At 43.4% G+C, this 22,884-nt stretch overlaps 1 protein-coding gene and 1 long non-coding RNA gene across 2 annotated transcripts in view; one reads left to right on the plus strand and one right to left on the minus strand.

The window, feature by feature from the left end:
• The window catches only part of Cmbl (carboxymethylenebutenolidase homolog), a 50,037-nt gene that overhangs the window by 12,082 nt on the left and 15,071 nt on the right, over window positions 1-22,884 (minus strand). Inside the window, exon 3 of the mRNA XM_021651755.2 lies at window positions 6,406-6,560. The gene's annotated coding sequence lies outside the window, so the exon portion shown is untranslated. The remainder of the gene's footprint in view (window positions 1-6,405; window positions 6,561-22,884) is intronic.
• Window positions 18,425-20,175, plus strand: LOC132653119 (uncharacterized). Its single transcript, XR_009590829.1, has 2 exons — window positions 18,425-18,762; window positions 19,912-20,175. It is a non-coding gene; the product is annotated as an uncharacterized LOC132653119 (long non-coding RNA).

Raw genomic sequence — 22,884 nt, forward strand, 5'->3', positions numbered from 1 at the left:
TGTAGTGGGGTTAGAAGGGGGAGACGTTCCAAGTTTCATCAATCTTTGGTGAGTTCAAAGATGCTCTGATCTCTCTACTTGCATATCCTTGAGCTTGTTCACAAGTTTTTAAATGTTCACTATAAAGAAGATGATAAAGTTACTAATAATTAAGATGAATAATAAGATTAAAAGACAAAGGGTTTGGTAACACACCTTTAATTTCAGCATTCAGGAGGCACAAGCAAGCAGGCAGATCTCTTGAGTTTGAGGCCAGCCTAGGCTACATAGCAAGTCCCAGGCTAACCTGGGCTATACATTAAGATTCTGTCTAGAAAAAATTAAAAGGCTCTATAAAAACTAGATGTGTGTCCTCAAGAAAGTCATGGTGATGTATGAACACTACCACACATTAGTGAAGAAACAACATTCCTTTTTTTTTTTTTTTTTCAAGATAGGGTTTCTCTGTGTAGCCTTGGCTCTCCTGGGCTCACTTTGTAGACCAGGCTTACCTGGAACTCAAAGAAATCTGTCTGCCTCTGTCTCCTTGAGCATGCCACCCCGCCTAGCTGAAACATCATTTTTGATGGCACTCAAGGCAGCAACAATTGGACACAATGTAACTACATACCAAAAATAATTTTTTTTTTTAGACAGGATTTCTCTGTGTAGACCAGGCTGACCTCAAACTCCAGGGACCTGCCAATCTGTGCCCCTGAGTGCTGAGATTAAAGGTGTGCACCACTCCACTGGGCTCAATTGTGAGTTTTTAAATTGCTGTAAGTTAAAATGTGTCCTTTTCATACACAGGTATTGAACCCTGAGAATTTATTATTAAAACTAGGGTCGTGGCAGATGTACCACATCAAGTGGGGTCAGCCCTAAAGCCAATGGTGGTTCCCTCACAATAAAGTGATTTGTCCATGCACATAGACATTCAGGAGAGAAGACCATATAAAAAGGCTGACCACTGGAAGCCAGAAGCAGCTGAGATAGGAAAGGAGCCCCTCCTACATGTTGAACATAGCTTTGTCGATGTCTTGGAATTCTCACCTCCAGAACTCCAGAAAATATAGTGGTGACAGAAAAGAGAGCAGGGAGAGGGGGGAAGACAGAATATATCAATATTGGACTAGATAGCTGTGGTTTTCAGCCTTTGTAACGCTGCAGCCCTTTAACACAGTTCCTGAAGTTGTGAACCCCCACCATAAACTTATTTCATTGTTACTTCATAACTATAATTTTTCTACTGTTACGAACTGTAATGTAATTGTTGGGCTGATAAAGTACATGGGTATTAAATAATTTGCTACATTCTATTGAACATTCTTAGTGTTTCAAATTTACAGAGGGCAAGTGAGAGTTTTAAGAGAAAAGAGATTAAGACGTTGTTCAGTCAAGCAAGATGAGTAATTTGTTTTGCTTGTATGAGCTACTTAGAGAATGATTACCAGTCAGACATGTCACAACAGCTCTGCATAAGACCCATGCCCATTGCACTGCACCGAGAAGCGATTCCAAGGCTACACATAGGGAGGCCTGGGTAGCTCTACTGATAAGGCTCCTGGGCCTGAATCTGAGAGTCCAGGGTTCAGTTCCCTGCTACCTTTACAGGCAGCCCCTGGAAGTTTAAGAGTGGCTCAGACTGTGGCTCAGAATTCAGACAAAAGAGAGCATCAAGAAACACAAAAAAATGAAACAAGGCTAGACCTAGGGTGCATACCCTGCGGTCCAATGCAGGGTGTGTTGCTTAGTTTTTTATCAACTTGACATAAGCCAGAGTTGTCTGGGAGGAGGGAATTGGAGCTGACAAAATGCCTCCATCAGACTGGCCTATAAGCAAGTCTGTGGGGCATCTTCTTGACTGATTGATGATGTGGGAGGGTCATGTCTGGGCAGGTGGACTGGATGGTTTTGTGTCAGCAACACAAGCTAATCATCAGAGAAGGAGCCTCAGTTGAGGAAATGCCTCCATGAGATCCAGCTCTAAGGCATTTTCTCAATTAGTGATCAGTGGGAGAGGGCCTAGCTCATGGTGGGTGGTGCCATCCCTGGGCTGGTGGTCCTGGGTTCTACAGCAAAGCAAGGCAAGGGGAGCAAGCCAAACAGTATTCCTGCATGGCTTCTGTTTCTGTTCCTGCTTCCAGGTTCCTACCATGAGTTCCTGCTTTGACATCCATCAGTGATGTGTTGTGATGTGACAATATAAGCCAAGTAAACCATTTGTTCTCCAACTAGCTTTTGTTCATGGTATTTTATCTCAGCTATAGAAAGCAACTAGGACAAAGATTACAAGTTGACTTGGAAGCCAGCCTGGGTTAATGTTAGAGACAGTGAGAAAGAGAGACCTATCCCAAAACAAAAGATGAAAAAGAAAGAACTTGTTCCATGAGCTATTCTCTTACTGGCACTCCGCAGGGAGGGAGGACCCAAGGGAGTCTAGGCTCTCCAAAGCCACTGGCATTCTGACTTGAGCTCCAATTACAAAAGGAATTTTTACATCCAGGAGAGCCAAGTTTTTTTCTCCCACAGAATGAAGTAGAGCCAGCATAGGCCCAAGAATGCCACGTGTGGAAGGCTGGATTCCTGCCAAGCTCTTTCACATGGTCTCAACTGCTGAGCCCAGCCTACGAAGCAGAAGCCAAGTGTACTCTGGACAGGGAAGGCCATTTCTATCCATGGACTGGCCTGTGGCAGTTCAGACTGAAAACTGGAAACATGCTTGATCCTTGGCAGCCCATGTTTTCTGGATTTTTGCTTTTCTCCATACACATTTTATTTTCTTATTATTAATTAATTCCATTTAAATCTTGGTCTTAGACCTCTCCCTCCTCTTCTCCCAGTCCCACTATCCCTCCTGCATTCCCTTTCCTCTATTCCTCAGAATAGGAGAGGCCCCCCACTCACCCAGACATCCCGGCTCATCTATTTACCTGAGGACTGAGTTCATCTTTCTCTCCTGTGGCCTGGTAGGGAAGTCTTATCAGGAGGAAGTGATAAAAAAGCAGGCAACATAGTCTGTGTCAGAGATATCCCCTTCTCCCCTAACTAGTGGGCCAACATGAAGCCTAATATGTACATTGGACTTATCTTCTTGGGGTCTGTGCATTGGAGTATGTCTATCCTATACTACATGACTAAAATCCGCTTATAAGTGAGTATATACCATGTGTGTCTTTCTGGGTCTGTGTTACCTCACTCAGGATGATCTTTTCTAGTTCCATCCATTTGCCTGCAAATTTCATGATTTCCTTGTTTTTAATGGCTGAGTAGTATTCCATGAATAAACGTGCCAGTTTCTAAACCCAGAATAGAGAAAACAATCCTATACAATAATAGAACTCAGCAGTACCTCCATACCTGACCTCAAATTATACTACAGAGCAACAGTAATAAAAACTGCATGGTACTGGCATAGAAATAAGCTCGTTGATTAATGGAACCAAACAGAAGACCCAGAAATAAACCCACATACCTATATACACCTAATTTTTGACAATGGAGCCATACAATGGAAAAAAGACAGCATCTTCAACAAATGGTGCTGGTCTAACTGGATGTCTACATGTAGAAAAATGCAAATAGATCCATACTTATCACCCTTCACAAGACACATTTTCTAAAAGACAAGTTTCAGGATAAAGCAAAAGTATCACTCCCATACAGATGTAAAAATGATCAATGGGCCTGGCTCAGAGGCTAAGTCTCAGGATCAAATGATCTGGGTGGGGACAAACCATGACACTCTAGGTCTCTGAGCTCACAAGAAGCACAAAGCACTTCTCAACATTACTAAAGCAACCAAAACATGAGGCGATGTTTGCAGTTAGCTAAGCAAATACAAGCAGAGGGAGGAAATGCCCCTGATGTCAGGTCTTATCATCTTTATTAATGTAAAAAGGACCAAGAATATTCCTGTCAGGCCTTTGCCTTTTCCACAAAGATAATGTGTACATGTCAGGGTATTCCCTTCATGTCCTTGTTTTCAGATGCATTCACTTATGGTAGTTCATGCAATTCTTTCTAGAAGGCCACCTTGTAGGAAGAATATTCTGCCCTCTGCTGTATCCACAGTTCACAGTAAGTTCACGCCTGTCATGACAGAAAAGAAAGGGGGAGATGCTCTAACTGGCTGGAGTACATGCCCTCAAGAAAGTGAGATATGAAGTTGACACCGATACAAACTTTCTTATCAATGGAGGGAGGAAGGAGATTAGTTGTAACAGGCAGGACATCATTTGGAAATCTATCAGCATACCAGTTACCTATGACCTACAGAGAATTGCAAAATGACTCAGATACATGGAATAGGGCTGGACTCCAAGGGTCAGAGAGTGAGCCACAGAAGAAGGGCACTTTGCATTGAAGCATGGTTTTTTTTCTGCACATTACCAGGCCCTTCACAGGAGTGGCAGGGTTCTGTTCCTCCTGTGTGGAAGCAGGCTCATTAACTGTGTCTTTGAGCAGTCTGTGGTCCGGACTGGCAGAGCCCCCAGAAGTCAGGGAGCTCTTTGTGGCACCATTCCCCTATAGAGTACATCCTGATGATAACTTCTCTGGCCACAGCCACAGTGGCCATCAGCAGAAGGTGTTGGATTCTCCCATAAACCTTGCAAATGTACAAGTCACAGGTTTCCTCCTGTGGTAGGACATTTGTTCCACTACAGAACTGCTTCCCATAGGTAAATCCCTCTGTCAATTACAAGCCAAAAGGCAAAGTCAGCTGGGGGTATCACCCACCTGATGGAGTGCTAGTCTGGCATGCAGGAAACCATGGATTCAATCATTAGATCCCCAAAACACAGCATGGTGGCACAGATCTGTAATCTGAGCACTGAGGAGATGGAGAGTGAGACATTCGGGGCTATCCTTGACTACAGAGGGAGCTTGAGGCCAGCATAGGCTAATGACTCCATCTTTAAACTCCAAGAGGATTCCTGTTGTAGGTGTGATGTGCAGATTTCAAGGGTTCCCTCATCCCCTCCAATGGCTCCCTAACCCCAACCCCCAAGGATTCTATCATTCCCTCCAAGGGCTTCCCATGTCTCCTTTCTCTCTGGGGCCTTCCCTTACCAGATATAAGTCTGCACTTTCTGACTTCTTTCTTGAGTCAGCTAGGACATCTGTCTCTTCTGTCGTGACTAACAAAACCTCTGCTATGTTTATAGCTGGAGGAATATCCACCATTTGTGGCAAATAGTCTTTTAGCAGCAGAATTCGGTATCACTTTCTCCCCTGGAAGTCAGACACGGTAATAAGGTGTATTGGAGTTGGGGTGGGGGAGGGGTTCCTTATTTCATGCTCTAAGGATTTATGTAGCTCAGAAGCCAGATCACACGGTGAGTTGTCCAAAAGAAAGAAAGAAAAAGAGCTCAACAAGCTCAAGGTACAAACTATTGTAGCAGGAAGTACCCAAAAAAGGAATCACAGGCAAGCACTCAGGGAGCAAGGGCAAGTTTGATCCTGTAGAAAGATGGTGTTGACAGGGAGGGACTGGTGGTTTGCCAGTTTAAAGGTTGCAGAAACTTCACTGATCCTGATTCTGAGTCCCGCACTGGAGAAGGCAGAGCCAACTCCTAGCCTTGGGTGATTCTGCTATCCCTCCTCCAAGTACTTAGTTTTCCTGACTCTGTGTGCAATTTGCATAAGGCCCATGGTTTGGATGCCATTTGATAGAAAGCTAAACCCAAGGAGCACGTAGTGACCTCTTTCAACAAGTCAATCACAGCCCTGTCTTTGGCTTGTTCTCTCTGTTGTAGGGCCAGCAGGCTGTCCTGTTGTGTGCACAGGGCTCCTTTCTGACTACCTTGTTGATGAAGGGCCCTGAAAACAACAGGTGGCCTTTCTGTCAGCAAGTGGATAGAAACTGCATTGGCCAGTCTTTATAGGGCCTGGGCCAGCCCCAGAGGCCATGGAGCGTAAAACCGCACGGTCTGTCTTGGCAGGACTCACCCAGCATCATTTTCTTATATGACAGCACCTCGCTGCCTCTGTGAGCCCAGAAGAACTGCTGCCAGACATGGGTACTTATTTTGATGCAAAATACTCAGTTTCTTCATGGTTCCATGTTCAAAAAGAAAGAAAGAAAAAGATACACTGGAATGCCCAGCCTAAAAATAGTATTTAAGGGGAGGGAAGAAGGGTTCTTCTTGGGAACTCAGGTTTGTCTACAAGCTCTCAGCTGTTTTAAAAACTAACATCTGAACACCTACAGAAAAATACACTCAGAAGTGGCTTCCTAGGACTGGTTCAGGTGGCCCCTTGCCTTTTTGCCAGGAAAATATAAATGGTCATAAAAGTTCATTTTGCAAGACAGACTTGGAAGTGCCTCACATTCTACACGAGCAAAAAGCCCTTTGCTTTCATGCAAACCCACTCGCAAGGTCCAGCAGGTTTGTCTGTCTCCAGAGACCTGCACCTACCTACCTTGTCGGGTGGTGAAGAGCAGGAAGGCAGCAGGAAGCAGCCCTGGAGCTGACCGAGCGAGGACGGACGGCAGGAGGGAGGAGCTTCGGTCTGCACGGGAAGTAGACGCGGTGATGGTGGCCGGTGGCCGGCTGACCTGCATTCCGGGGAAAAGCCTGAACCACAGGAGCAGGGAAGGAGGAAAAGGAGGAGAGCTGAGATGGAGGGGTGGGGCGCTCGGTCGGGGGTGGGGACTCTGGACGGCCCTTGGGCCGTCTTCCACAAAAGCAAAACGTTCTAAGATTGAGTTTTGTTTTTGTTTTTTTTTTTAATGTTTTTGTTTGTTTTGGCGTGTGTGAAGAAGTTTTCGTTGGGATTTTTGTTTGCTTTCGTTTATTTTTTAATTTTTAAACTTTATTTAATGTGTATGGCATTTTGCCCGCATGTATGTCTAGTTGCCCCTAGACACCAGAAGAGGGCAGTGGACCCCTGGGACTGAAGTTATAGGTAGTTGTCAGCCTCGGTGTGAGTGCTCCAAACCAGTCTGTGCCCTCCAGAAGAACCACAGGTGCTCTTCACTGCTGAGCCATCTTTGCAGCCCCTTTTGTTTGTTTTTTAGACAGTCTCCCTGAATAATCTAGGCTGGCCTTGGATTTGCTCTGTGGCCTTATCTGGCCTTGAACTCTTAAAGCTCCTGTCACTGCCTCCAATGTCACTGCGCCATGGTGTGTGTGTCACCACACATACTATATGACTTTTTTTTCTATTTTTCTTTTCTTTTCTTTTTTTTAAAATATGTGTGAGTATTTTGGATGCATTTTGAAAGAAATGAGGATATGAGCACTCCAAGGTATAGTTGAGGAGAAGGTTTTTATTTTTTAAAGATTTATTTATTTATTATTTATACAGCATTCTGCCTGCACACCAGATCTCACTATAGATGGTTATGAGCCACCATGTGGTTGCTGGGAATTGAACTCAGGACCTTTGGAAGAACAGCGAGGAGTACTTAACCTCTGAGCCATCTCTCCAGCCCAAGGAGAAGCTTTTTATTGTAGATATGAGGGAGAGTACAGCCAGAAGCATGGAAGAGTCCAGACTGAACATGGCCAGTAGAATAGATTCAGCCATGAGAGGAGAGAGGAGGGAAGAGCAAGAGGAAAAGAAGAGAGAGGGAGCAAAGGGAAGGGAGCCGAGAGAGGAAGGAACCAAGAGAGCACGGGGCTGGAATGGCAGAGTTATATAGGAAAAAGAAGCTGGGGGAAGGAAGAGAAGCCCCTTGCCTGGAGGGGTTTAGGGTAGAGGGCAGATGAGAAGAGCTGAGGGGAGCTCAGTTGGTAGAGTGCTTGGCTGCCATGCACAAAGCCCTGGCTGAGACTTTTCAGCACTGAAGAATACAGTCAGCGATGTTGCTATATACTTTCTTGACCAGCACTCAGGGCAAGAACAAGCTCAAAGCTTTCCTTGGCTACATGTCACCTTCTAGGCCAGCATGGGTTACAATAGACACTGTCACATTAAAAACTAAAAGTTTTTTTAAGCATCGTTTACATCTTTGAAACTCTGTAGACAAGGAAATAATAGATCTGACTAATTACATATCATTTTCTCTATTTGCTAAATTTAGCTCCTTAAGCATCAGTTCTAGTCTCTGATTTAATAACGCTGTTATTAATAGACAGGATTTTATATTGTCAGGGCTCTGCCTTGCCGGAGTTTGCTAGTCTGTGGTGAGCCCAGCTTGAGGGGCTGAGCAGAGTGTGGTAATGGAGAGAAGCCGTCTGATCCATCTCCTGGTTGAAGAAAGCCTGCTCGTTACATGAGTCATCACTAAGGATTCTCCTGCTCCCACTCTAAGCAATGCAAAGAAATGCCCCAGCTCTTTGCACTTGTCCCCTTAACTGCAAAGTGGGGGAATTACTCTGGATTTGGCTTTTACACTCTTCCCAGGGAGGCTGGCTAAACTGCAAGCCCTGATCCAAGGAGTCCAGATGAACATATGCACATACCACATACAATCATTGCAGGGGTTCAGCTTATTTATACGAGCTGACTGTGAAGGGTTGCTAGGTAACCACATCCAATGTTAAAGGCCAAAGTTGACACACAAGGCAGAGTTGTTAAGAAAAGACCATGAGTCAGCGACACCTGATGAACAGAACCCCATGTTTGCTCTTTCTGCTTCTTACTGTGATGCTAAGGGTGTCCTGCAAAAACCCAGAGCTCTTCTTCGTGAAACTAAACTCATACCCTTGTGCAGAGATGAAGCACAACAGATGGTTGGCCCTGCTGCTGCATTAGCCAACAGAATGGCACCAGTAAGGGGCGCTACAGAATGGCTACAGCCTTTCACCTGCCATCTCTCTGGAGAACACATTCCTTCCAGTTCACTCAAACTGGAAGCACACAAGCCAAAGGAAATTCTAGAAAATACAGTTCAGTCTACAACAGGGGACACATTGTGAAATGGTCATGATGGGTGCATTTTCTGACCTCACCTCCACGAGGAATGCATTGCCAATTCTATGTCTTCTACACATCCCATTCAGACAATGATCCTAACTTTCACTATGATGGATTAGGAGGTAGAGTCTTGGGGAGAAGCTCAGAACAGTGTGTTAGTGCCCTACAAGGAGGAATTAGAGTAGAGCACCAGAAATAAGGTATACCCCCTATTATACTACCTTCCCTCAGGACCGAGGCTGCCTGAGAACCGAGGGTGGTTCTGTTATAACTGTCTGACTCTAGGCATGCACACAGGTCACCTTCAAACAGAACCCTTCATACTCTAGTCTGAAATGTCCCTAGTTCAATTACATACTGCCTGAAGACTTGCCTGAAATAGAGGGTAGGTATGTTTAGGTATTGTTTTGTTTGTTTTTGTTTGCTTGTTTGTGCTTTTGAGGCAGGGTCTCACTGTGTAGCCCTGGCTATCCTGGAACTCAATGAGAAAAGCCGATGTCTTCTGTTGTTGTTTTGTTTGATTTATTTGTTTGTTTTTGAGACAGAGTTTCTCTGTGTAGCCTTGGCTGTCTGAGACTCGCTTTGTATATCAGGCTGGCCTTAAATTGGTAGCAATCCACTTGCCTCTGCCTCCCTGAGTGCTGGAATTACAGGTGTTTGCCGCCACACCCTGCTCCAATGTCTTTTTTTCTTTTAAGATTTATTTACTTATTTAATGTGTATCTAGCTGTACATACACCTGCATGCCAGAAGAGGGCACTAGAGCACATTATAGGACCTCTGGAAGAGCAGACAAGTGCTCTTAACCACTGAACCATCTCTCCAGCATCCAATGTCTTATTTTTAAACATTTGAATAATGAAGAGAAGTCACTAGTTTGTAACCACCTAGAATGATCTGAGGACCAGCCATTGAGAGAGGCAGACAGAGACAGACAGACAGAGGTGCATCCCCTGAAGTGGCAGCTCTCCAGCATCAGCTGCTTTGTGTTGGGCTTCACTGGAAGCCATTCCCACAGTGAATACTTAACAAAGCTGTTGAAGTGGGCGCGGGGTTTCATCCTGATGAGCTCTCCCAGCTGAGTGATCACAACGCTTTAGGGTCCAACTCAGCAGCAGCCCCAGGTTACTCTTGCAAAGTTGTTTTGATTTTTTTATTAGGAAATAAGGAACCAAATTCCAGGAACTGATGAATCCAAGCTGAGTTAACAAAGGAGCGAGGACAAAGTTAAAACTGCTGACTGTGCCAGCTCCTGTGAGGAAAGCTGCCCTTGATCAAAGGTTAAGGAAAGAATTTCCTCTGAACGACCCCTCCAGAGCGACTGGAACAAAATCAGAAATGGCACCATTGAGCTTCAGGGTACCGGGGAAAATTACCTGACAGATAGCACCCCCACCTCATCTGTTCCCACTTACAGGCTGCCTGGAGCAGCAGCAGGAAGGCAGCTAGGAAGCCCTGCAGTCTATGTACAAGGCAGGCATTGGAGTGGGGTACTTATTGCACTTTCCCTGCTCCTTCTCCCTCTCTCCCCACCTTGTGTGTCATGTATCGATTCTAGAGAAGTAGCTGCCATGCTTTGAGTAGCCCCAAGAAGGACTTATATGACATAGAACATGTCTGACTGCAACCCCAGCTCACATCTTCATGGGAGAGGCTGAACCAGTATCACCCAGGCAGGCCACTCCCAGAAACCTAGCAGTCACAAACTATGCAACAATAAACTATTTGTATTGTTTTTTACCCATGGAGATTGTGGCTAAATTTTAGTGATTACTGGCATCTGAAGCAGGTGTTGCTTTTTCACAAAAACTCAAGTGTGAAAGATTTTTTAGAACCAGAAAAGAGACTTTGTTGAAGAGTGGCTGAGAGCTTGGACACCCTCAAAAGGCTTCCAGTGCTTGCAGGAAAGCAAGGTAAGGCTGTTAGAAATGCAGTGTGGGATCTTCTAAAGACTTCCAGTAGGCTGAGCAGTGCTCTCCACTGCATCCCTGGCAAAAGAAGTGGATATACTGGGTGCTTTGGTGAAGATGTTTCAAATAAAAATGTTGGGTTTTGCCAATTTTCTCCAGTTGATTCAAGTAAGATTCTCATGGGAACACTTCAGCATAAGAAACAACCAGGATAATATCTGGGGAAACATGAACAAGTGTCTCTTCATCCCAGATAGAAAACCAATGACAGACCAAAATAAGGACACCACCAAAGTCCCCTGGGAATGAATTTATTGGGTGAGGGGTTATTTATAGAATCAGAAATAACTCAAAGGCAGCTGTGTCATCAAAAGCACACCCCAGCATGAGTAACAGCTCATAAAAGCTCAACTCTTGAGCTCACTGTAGCACTTGTAGACAGCTCAACAGGTTGAAGAGTCTCTTCCAGGCAGTTGGTCTTGACTGAGTCTCTTCAGCTGTCCTTACTGCTTATCTGACCTTGGGGTCACAGAGGCTTGTAATACAGTCAGTTTCAGGGACTTCCTGGGAGTTTTGAGTTGTTTACTTAAGTCTGAAGAGCCTTCCTTAGAAGTCACTGGATCTTAACAGAGGAAACTGCTACATATCAGGAACTGAAACTAGGTGGCTGTGGAAATTGTCAGCCTTCTCAGAAGCAAACTATGTATAAGTGTGAAATGGCTTCCAACCAAAGATCACATGCTGAAATCTGCCAGGAAAGCTGTCATGCAAAGATCTGTAGGCATGACCAGAAAACATGTATTTTTAAGGTTTCAGGAGGAGAGGAGATAGCTCATAAGTGAAGTGCTGGCTGTGCAAGAAGAGGACCTGAGTTCAGATCTGAAAAACCCAGATAGAGATCTAAGCATGACAACAGTCAGCTGTAACTCCAGCCTTGGGGGAAGCAGAGCCAGCAAAGTTGAACTGATGAGTTTTTCAGATTATATGCAAGACCCTGTCTTAGTTAGGGTTTTATTGCTGTGAAAAGACACCATGACCACGGCAACTCTTATGAAGGAAAACATATAATTGGGGCTGGCTTACAGTTCATATTTAGTCCATTATCATGGCAGGAAGCATGGCAGCATGTAGGCACACATGGTGTTGGAGAGGTAGCTGAGAGTTCTACATCTGAATCTGCAGGCAGCAGGAAGAGAACTGAGATACACAGAAACCTCAAAGCCCACCACTTAGTGATACACTTACTCCAGTAAGTCCACACCTACTCCAACAAGACCACACCTCCTAATAGTGCCACTCCCTATGGACCTATGTTAGCCATTTTTATTCAAACCACCACAGATCCTATTTCAAAAAAAATCAAAGGTGGAGAGTGATCAAGGAAAGGCACCCAACATTGACTTTAGGCCCCCACATGCATGTGTACTTACATGCATACTTGCATATATATGTGCACAGCATACACACACACACACATACACATACAACTTCAGAAATATAGAGTCACCTTAGACTACTCAAACAAATGATGATGAACATACCTCAGAGACAGAGAAGTTAGTGCTTTCAGTGGGGAAATCCTCCACAGAGCCCTCAGGGCTGATGGCTCTGGGCTCTGGGCTCTCACACTCAGAACAGAACATTGGCCAGCAGCCTTTCACTCCAGGATCAGATGTGAGATACCCAGAGATAGCCCTTCCACCTGGACTCTCAGACATTACTAGGAGTAGCCAATCCCACCCTGCCTTGCCCACTTTGTCCCATGGAAATCACAAGAAGGGCTCTCTTCAAGGAGACTTATCTCGGATACCAAGGATATTTGAAAAATCACTAAGATATATGTTAAAAAATTATATTCCACTACATCGAAAAAATCTTTAAAAATATACAAATTTCTAAATTCACATAACCTACCTACATTAAACCATATAAGATAAACAACTTAGACGCTTTTATGACAAGCAATAAGATCAGAGCAGTAATAAAAATTCTCTCAGCTAAGAAGAGCTTTGGAGGACTGACTGTTCAATTCTACCAGACTTTTAAAGAACAGATACCAAATGTTTCTCAAACTACTCCATAAAATAGAAATAGAATCTTACCATACTCCATGCAAGGCCAGATTTGTCCTAGCACTAAAACAGAACACACACACACCACACATTCACACACCACAAATAAATGTGACTTAAAAATATATAAGTAAATAAAAACTGCAAAACATCCCCATTCTCAATCATTTCAAAATAACAGCAACAAAAACATTTTGAAATAAACCTAAGTTAGGAACTACAAGATCTCTGCAGTGGCAAAGTTCAAACACTGAAGAATGAAATCAAAGAAAATCCTAGAAGATAGACAGACTTCCCACGTTCATAGATGTTGTGTGACAGAACTTTTTTGGGGAGCTGCTGCCCACACATTCTTTCACCTCAGCTATAGGAAGCCCACAATAGACCAAAGTATGGAGACCACCAAAGTCCAACTTGGTGAATCAACGAGTTGTGTTGTGGTTACTCACATAAGTATGAGTGAGGTATTACTTAGAGGATCAGAAATGACTCAAAGCCAGCAGCATCACCAAAGCCCACCCCAACATGAATGACAACTCACAAAAGCTGGCAACCTGTAACATCCTGCAAAGCTTGCAGGCAGTGCCCTTTTCAAGTGCCTCTGGTTTAAACCTTTTTTTTTTTTTTTTACATTTTTTATTGTTTATTATTATTAGTTACATTTTATTAACTTGGTATCCCAGCTGTATCCCGCTCCCTTATTCCCTCCTAATCCCACCCTCCCTCCCTCAGCTTCTCCCTGCCCCTTTCCAAGTCCACTGATTGGGGAGGACCTCCTCCCCTTTCGTCTGGCCCTATTTTATCAGGTATCTTCAGGGCTGGCTGCGAAGCCCTCCTCTGTGGCCTAGCAGAACTGCTCCTTCCTTGGGGAGTGGGGAGTCAAAGAGCCTGCCATTGAGTTCCTGTCAGAGATAGTCCCTGTTCCCCTTACTATGAGAAACCAATTGGTTATTGAGCTACCACGAGCTTCATCCGAATAAAGGTTCTAGGTAGAGTTCCTGTCAGAGATAGTCCCTGTTCCCCTTACTATGAGAAACCAATTGGTTATTGAGCTACCACGAGCTTCATCCGAGTAAAGGTTCTAGGTTATATCCATACATAGTCCTTGGTTGGAGAAACAGTTTCAGAAAAAAACCCTGTGCCCAGATATATTTGGTCCTTGTGGGGCTCCAATCCTTTCCCTGTCATACTAACTCCCCTTCTGCTGAAGGTTTGGTTATGAGTCTTAGTATCTGTTTTGAAACGCTGCTTGGTAGGTTCTTTCAGATGCCTTCTGTGGTAGACTCCTGTCATACGTCCTATGCACATCTCATTTATCTTTCTAAGTGAGGATTGATCATCTTACCTTGTGTCTGCTTTCTTGTTTATCTCCTTTAGGTGTATAGACTTCATTATGTTTATCATATCTTGTAGGTCTATATAAGCGAGTATATACCATGTTTGTCTTTCTCCTTCTGGGATACTACACTCAGAATGATCTTTTCTAGATCCCACCATTTGCCTGCAAATTTCATGATTTCCTCATTTTTGATTGCTGAGTAGTATTCCATTGTGTAAAAATACCACAATTTCTGTATCCATTCCTCCGTTGATGGACATCTGGGTTGTTTCCAGGTTCTGGCTATTACGAATAAAGCTGCTACAAACATGGTTGAGCAAATGTTCTTGTTGTGTACTTGAGCAAGTTTTGTGTATATACCTAGCAGTGGTATAGCTGGGTCTTGAGGAAGCATCATTCCTAATTGTCTGAGTAAGCGCCAGATTGACTTCAAAAGTGGTTGTACCAGTTTACATTCCCACCAGCAATGGAGGAAGGTTCCCCTTTCTCCACAACCTCTCCAGCATGTGTTGTCACTTGAGTTTTTCATCTTGGCCATTCTGATGGGTGTAAGGTGAAATCTCAGGGTCGTTTTGATTTATATTTCCCTAATGGCTAATGAGGTTGAGCATTTCTTTAAGTGTTTCTCTGCCATTCGATATTCCTCTATCGAGAATTCTCTGTTTAGCTCTGTTCCCCATTTTTTAATTGGATTCCTTGGTTTGTTGCTTTTCAGCTTCTTTAGTTCTTTATATATACTGGATATTAGCCCTCTGTCAGATAAAGGGTTGGTGAAGATTCTTTCCCAATCTGTAGGCAGTCGTTTTGTTTTGATGACGGTGTCCTTTGCTTTACAGAAGCTTTTCAGCTTCATGAGGTCCCATTTGTTGATTGTTGCTCTTAGAGCCTGTGCTGTGGGTGTTCTGTTCAGGAAGTTGTCTCCTGTGCCAATGAGTTCTAGGCTGTTCCCCATTTTTTTTTCTAACCGATATAGAGTATCTGGTTTTATGTTGAGGTCTTTGATCCACTTAGACTTTAGTTTTGTGCAGGGTGATAAATATGGACCTATTTTCATTTTTCTGCATGTAGACATGCAGTTGGACCAGCACCATTTGTTGAAACTGCTGTCTTTTTTCCATTGAATGGATTTGGCTACTTTGTCAAAAATCAAGTATTCATAGGTGTTTCGGTTTATTTCTGGGTCTTCTATTCGGTTCCACTGATCCACCTTTCTGCTTCTATGCCAATACCATGCAGTTTTTATTACTATTGCTCTGCAATACAACTTGAGATCAGGGATGGAAATAGCTCCAGATATTATTGATATCTGTTGTTGTACAGGATTGTTTTGGAGATTCTGGGTTTTTTGTTTCTCCATATGAAGCTAAGAATCTTTCTTTCAAGGTCCTAGGGCTCTCAGTTGGGCCATTAAGTTGCTTATATGAGATGTCACAAATTTTTTCTTGAAGGCATTTAGTGCTATGAATTTTCCTCTGAGCACTGCTTTCATTGTGTCCCATAAATTAGGGTATGTTGTACCTTCATTTTCATTGAATTCTAGGAAGTCTTCAATTTCTTTCTTTATTATTTCTTCCTTAACCCAGCTATCATTGAGTAGCAAGTTGTTTAGTCTCCATATGCTTGTAGGCTTTTTTCTAATTCCATTGTTGTTGATGTCCAGCTTTATTCCATGGTGGTCAGAGAGAATACAGGGGATTATTTCAATCTTCTTGTGTCTGTTGAGGCTTGCTTTGTGACCAACTATATGGTCTATTTTGGAGAAGGTTCCTTGAGGTGCTGAAGAGAAGGTATACTCTTTTGAGTTTGGGTGGAAAATTCTATAGACATCTATTAGGTCCATTTGATTTAGGACCTCTGTAAGTGCCTTTATTTCCTTATTAGGTTTCTGTCTAGATGATCTGTCCCTTGGTGAAAGTGGGGTGTTGAAGTCTCCCACTATCAAGGTATTGAGATCGATGTGTGATTTAAGTTTTAGTAATGTTTCATTTATGAATGTAGGTGCTCTTGTATTTGGGGCATAGATGTTCAGAATTGTGATGTCCTCTTGGTGGATTTTCCCTTTGATGAGAATGCAATGTCCCTCCTCATCTTTTTTGATTAATTTTGGTTGAAAGTCTATTTTATTAGATATTAGGATAGCTACCCCAGCTTGTTTTCTGGGTCTATTTGCTTGAAAGACATTTTTCCAGCCCTTTACTCTGAGGTAGTATTTGTCTTTGTTGCAGAGGTGCGTTTCTTGGATGCAGCAGAATGTTGGATCCTGTTTCCCAACTCATTCTGTTAGTCCTGTGTCTTTTTATTGGAGAGTTGAGTCCATTGATGTTGATAGATAATAGTGACCAATAAATGTTAGTTACTTCTGTATTGGAGTCGGTGGTCTTACTGTGTTTCATTGCTTGTTTTCTTTTCATTTTTGTTGGGATATTATCTGTATGCCATGTTTTCTTGGGTGAAGTTGTTTTCATTGGATTGGAGTTTTCCTTCTAGTATCTTCTGTAGGGCTGGTTTGCTGTGTAGATATTGCATAAATTTAGTTTTGTCATGGAATATTTTGTTTTCTCCAGCTATGCTGATTGAAAGCTTTGCAGGGTATAGTAGTCTGGGCTGACATTTGTGATCTCTTAGAGTCTCCATGACACTTGCCCAGACCCTTCTGGCTTTCATAGTTTCTGATGAGAAGTCCAGTGTGATTCTGATAGGTCTACCTTCATATGTTACTTGGCCTTTTTCCCTTGCTGCTTTTAATATATTTTCTTTGTTCTGTAGATTTAGTGTTTTGACTATGATGTGATGTGATGTGTTTCTTTTCTGGTCTAGTCTATTTGGTGTTCTGTAGGCCTCTTGTATATTTATGGGCATCTCTTTCTTTAAGTTGGGAAAATTTTCTTCTATGATTTTCTTGAAAATATTTTCTGGACCTTGGATCCTGGAGTCTTGTTTTTCATTAATTCCTATTATTCTTAGATTTTGTCTTTTCATGGTGTCCTTGATTTCTTGGATATTTTGTGTTTGGGATTTTTCTGATTTTACTTTTTCTTTGAGAGAAGTATCAATTTCTGCGAGTGTATCTTCAGCTCCAGAGATTCTCTCTTCCATCTCTTGTATTCTGTTGGTGATGCTTACCTTTGTGGTTCCTGATCTTTTCTCCAGGTTCTCCAGCTCAAGGGTTTTCTCAGTTTGTGGGTTTTTTTTTTTTTTTTTTTATTGAGTCTAATTCTGTTTTCGAGCCTTGCACCATTTCTTTCATCTGTTTGAATGTGGATTCCTGTCTCTTTATGATGGTCTCTATTTTTTTGTTCATTTCCTTTCTATACGCCACTAATTTTATCTCTACTTGTGCATCTACTTGTTTGGCTATGTTTGCCTGTGTTTAAGAATTTTGTCTATTTCTTCTTTCTTTACCTCCAATTGACTGGCCAAGTCTTTGAAAGATTTGTTCATTTCATCTGTAACTGACTGAATTTGCATGGTTATTGTTCTGAGAGAGATGTTTGTTTCCTCTTTATGAGCCTCAAATAGTTGGGTAAGCATAGCTTTAAAGTAATTTTCCTGTGCTTCTGATGAATTGGAGTATCCATCAATTTTGGGGGTTGCTGGTGAAGTCATGATGTCCTGATTTATGTTGGAAGTGTTCTTTCACCTACCCCTGGCCATTGGCTTATCTGAAACATTCCCTGTTTGTTTTTGGGTTCTGCAGTTCCAACTGGTACCGTCTCTCTCTGGCGTCTGGAGAGTTCTTCAGGAAGCTGAGGGAGGTCCCGTGTCCTCAGCATGTGCTGAGGACTAGATGTATCTGTGGGAGAAAAGTACTCAGGCACAAACGGGGCAAACACAGGCGCACACGCGCGTGTTTGTGTGTGTGTGTGTGTGTGTGTTTGTGTATGTTTGTGTGTGTGTGTGTGTGTGTGGAAGTGTGTCTCAGGGGACAGAGTGATAGATAATGTTGAACCCTTGAGTGTGTGGGAGGGGCTCTGCACTGTATATGTAGCAGGCACTAGTGATGGTCAAGGTGCAATTTCTAGCATTAACTGCATTAACTCCTCAATTGGACCCACAGAGCAGGGGCTTCAATGTCCCAAGTGATCCTCTGTTTCCCAAAGTGGGTATATGGGAGGGGTTTGATGCCTGGCTTCTGTTTTAGAAGGACCCTGGATCTGGGGCTCTGCAGATTCTCATGGATGCACTCACTCTCAGGCAGGTCACTTGGCAGGGATCGGGGTATCCGGGCTCTCTGCTCTCTGGTTTGGCCTTGCTTGTTTGATGTGCTCCGCCAGCTCAGTGCTGCTGCCACTGTCAGGTTAGGAGGTCCTGCTGCGGCTGGAGATCTCAAGGTGGTCACATCAGTAGGAATCAGGGTAACCAGGCTCTCTGTTCTCTGGTTTGGCCCTGGTTGGTCTTCAGCTGGAGGGCTGATGTGCCCCGCCAGCTCAGTGCTGCTCCGCCGCCAGGTTAGGAAGTCCCGCTGTAGCTGGAGACTGGGTTGCCAGGCCAGATGCTTTCTGGGAAGTCCTGGGGGCTCTCCACTGTGCTCTCCAAGCTTGGGAGGCCCAGCGCCTGGTGTACCTAGCTTGTATGGTGTTTCTGCCTGGTTTTGGTGAGTATATAGCGTATTCTCTGTCACTGTGGGATTGGGCGGGCCGTACCATCAGTGATCACAATCCTGTGGAGCCAGTACGGCAGCTAGCAGACTCGGGCCCTGGGAGGATGGTGCCGCCATGTGGGTCTGGGACTCCAAGACCGGTACCTCTGGCAGTTGCCGCTAAAGGGCTAGGAGCTCCACCTCAGTGGCTGTAGACCCCAGGCAGTTAGGTCTGCACTGAGAAAGATGAGTCTGCTGTGCTGAGAAGGAGGGAGGCCTGGGAGAGGGGAGTGCGGGCAGATCAAAGGCTTGTTTCTCTCCTTCCCCAAACAAGTCCCCGGGTGACCCGAGACCAAAGTTTTCACCTCCTGCGATGTTCCCTGTTGTTTAGAAAACCTCACCGTTGTTTTCCTGGGTTCAGAGGTCCTTCCACTCACCAACTCAGACGTTCAGCTCTTCCACAGCTCAGAAGCTGTGTGTGCTAGTCGCCATCTTGATGTTAACAATCTCGTCTAAACATATTTTAGGCAGCTCTTGGCTTTTTTTCTTTTCTTTTCTTTTTTCTTTTTGGCAGCTTGTCTGATGTTAAACCTTTTTGTAGCTTAGTTCTTTTGGTCTGGTCCCACTTTTATTATTTACTTTGGCAGAGAGGGGCCTAGATTCTGGTCAATTTTAGTAACTTTAGTATTTTTGAGGTGTTTACCTTTTTGTTTAAAGAGCGTTCCTGCAGGATAGGATGTTTTAATCCTGGAGGAAGCTGTTACACAGTAATGGATTAGGATAATTAATACTATGAAAATTGCTATATTATCAAATGCCATCTACAAATTTACTCCAGCCTCCCTTAGAATTCCAATGACTCTTGTTGCATTCTCCAAAACAAAGCAGGATTATATCTGAGGAAGATTCTGATATAATGTCTGGACTCTCTGACAAGGAGGTCTTAAAGAATGGTTTACCTGTACATACAACCTTCCATCCTTTCCTTCTAGGGATCTCACGTGTTCATGGATAAAGGATGCATTGGGATTTTCTTTGGAACACTGACAGGGAAGCTAGAAAGTTCTGGATTTTATGGGTTTTGTGAGGGACACTGACCTTTCTCCTTGACATCAACTTCTGATGTGTTGTTCTGCTTTCCCCAAATGTCTTTAACATCTACAGTGTGGCTTGTCTACCTGGTTGAGAAGATGTCATGTTTCTCTTCAAGAGTGGAGTTCCCGGAGGTCCACATGGAGCACTTTCCATGAAATGGTGGATGAAGCAGAGTAGTATCTTAAAAATCACTGTTTTGTCTAATTCAAGAACCTGAGTCTTGACATGAATTTGAGAGCTCTGTCCAAAATGTGGGACCAAATTATTATATTTGTCTACCCTTAGGTTTGACAAACTTTAAAAGTATCAAAAATAAAAAATTAATATGATGAATTACTGTATTAAAGAAATGCTTGCCAGCTCAAGCACAGCAAACATGGCTCTGACAGGCCTTGCTCTTTTCCCTGACTCCCTCTGCCTTGATAAAAACCCTAAGATTACATTTCAAAAGCTCACTACCAAGGTCTATTCCCTTATTTGGCCACTTCCTCCTGCTGAGCAGACCCAACTATCAACATATTGAAGTCCAGCAATCAAAAGCCCCCTTTGGCTCACCTAATACCTCCATTTTCTTATAAGCCACATCTGTTTCCTCTCAGAGGCAGTCCTTTGTCCCACTCTGGGACAAATACCCCTTACCCCTCTCCCTTGTTTCTTTCTCTCATCTCCCTCATCCTCTATCTCTGATCTGTCTCTTATTTCCTGCCCATTGCCCCTCTGGGGCAGATAAATCTCCTTTGTGCTGAGAACTTGGTCTTGGGAGTCCTGAGAAGATACCATTCTATTACTTGTATGCTCTCTGTTAAAATTTAAGAAGTGCTAGCATTTTTCTATTTTTTTTCCTTGACCTGTTCGAAGGTAAGTTGCAGACACTATGACATTTTACTCCTATGCCGATTATCTTTAAAGTTCTTCTACTTTTAGAAACCTCAGAATCCAATAAGTGTCACACACTGTTGGTTCTTATGTTATCTCTGAGACTTTTTTTTTTTTTTGGAAGGGGAAGCTTTGAAACAGGGTTTCTCTGTGTCATCCTGGCTATTCTGGAACTCACTGTGTAGACTAGGCTGGCCTGAGACTCACAGAGCTCTGCCTTTGCCTCTGAGCACTGGGTTTAAGGGCTCAGGCCAACACCATCAGGCCCAGTAGTGACTTTTAAATTAAATCTCCCATAAATGGGGGATGCTACAAAGATGGCTTGTTGGCTAAGAGTACTTGGTGATCTGGCAAAGGACCTGGGGTTGGTTTCCAACACCCACACAAGAAACTCACACCACCTGTAACTCTAATTTTAGGGGTTCCGACACCTTCTGGCCTCCACAGGCACCTGCATGCAGGTGGTACACATACCAACAAGCAAGTCAATACACATACACAAATATAAATAAGTTAAGGATTTTTAAATCTACTCATAAATACTTTGGTTCTTCCACTGAAAGGATGTCTCCATCCCTTAAGGGTGGATTGCACTTAGTAAAGGGCAAAGCAGCAGCTTATGCCTTCTAGACTAAGTCCCAGGAAGCATTGTGGGTTTCTCCTTGCTTCTTCTCCGAGAAAGAAGAAATGGTGTCTGCTGTTGTTTTAAGTCTTGGAGCACAGATGCCACTCTGTTACAGTGAGGCGTCTGCCTGTAATCCCACTACAAGTTGAAAGTAATCTATGTAGAAAGTGTATTGGGTCCATATAACTTTCCAAAACACCATAGCTTCACAGCACAAAGTACTAATTTTTCTTTCCCTCATGATGTCTAGGCTGCCTGAAAACTTTTGCTCTTTGCTTCCCCTGGATAACATCACAAAGCACTATATTTTTCTATCACTAAGCTGGCTCTTTGGTTTGGGGGTGAGAGAAAATAAGTTACTCTGCTAGAGAATGGCTAAAATAGCCACACATGAATGCAGGCACTCTGCCATGGCCATATCCTCCAATATGAGTAACTCTGTGGTGAAAGAAGACAGTGAAATAGGCTCAGAGGTAAGGAGGAAGGGTCCCACCAGGACTCCAGACCTGCTTCCTTCTCTTTCTCATTTTGAGGTTCAGATATTTTAATTTGAGACAAGATCTTACTATGTATCTCAGGTTAGGCTTGAACTTGTGATCCTTTTGCCTCAGCCTCACTGTCTGTGTCCTAGAAATACAAGTGTGAACCACTGTGTCCAGTTCCAGTTCCTGACTCAACCCTTAGTTTCAGTAACTACATTCCTTAAAAAGTGTCCCTTTCATGCTTAAGACTATAATTAGCTTTCCATATTTGCAATTTAAGAGTCTCAATATATATTCCATGAGGTAGTCCTTGTTTATCCCATATGAAGATGTCCACTTACCAAGCACCTACAATTTGGAGGCTTAAGGCAACAAGAATGTATGCACTCACAGTTCTGAAGGCTGTGTATTTCATCTTAGGGGAGGATGTTCCCTGCATCTTCCTGCCTGCTGGGCTGTGAGTGTTCCTTGGCTGTAACTGCATCACTGCAGTGTCTTGTTCCATTTGCATAATGGCTTCTGTGTCCGAGTCTTCTCTGTCATCTCCTACACACTGAATTTAAGCTTTGAATATCAGTCCAAAAAGATGTCAGCTCAAGATCCTTAATTACATCTGTAAAGCAGAGTACATAGATCCTAGATGTTAGAATATGGACCCCATTTCACACAGGCTTCTCAAAAGACTTTGGCCAAAAGGATAATCTCATCAATGGATGCATGCATGTGTGGCATCCAGATTTCAAACAGTATTTTAAACAAGAGTTACCGGGGCCTGGGAGATGGCCAAGAGCTTAAGAGCACTGGCTGCTCTTCCAGAGGACCTGAGTTCAATTCCCAGCAACCACATGGTAGCCTACAGCCATCTATAATGAGATCTGGTGTCCTCTTCTGGTGTGCAGGTGTACATGCAGATAGAACCTTGTATACATAATACATAAATAAATCTTTAAAAAACAAACAAACAAAAGCTACCTGCAGTCTGACAAAGCAAGAGAATACAAGATTCCAACAAGCTTTTTCTTCTGTGTTGAAAGGCATGTGTGGAGTGTTTACCTATTA

Source organism: Meriones unguiculatus, chromosome 3, assembly GCF_030254825.1.
Source record: "Meriones unguiculatus strain TT.TT164.6M chromosome 3, Bangor_MerUng_6.1, whole genome shotgun sequence".
NCBI classification, from domain to species: Eukaryota; Metazoa; Chordata; class Mammalia; order Rodentia; family Muridae; genus Meriones; species Meriones unguiculatus.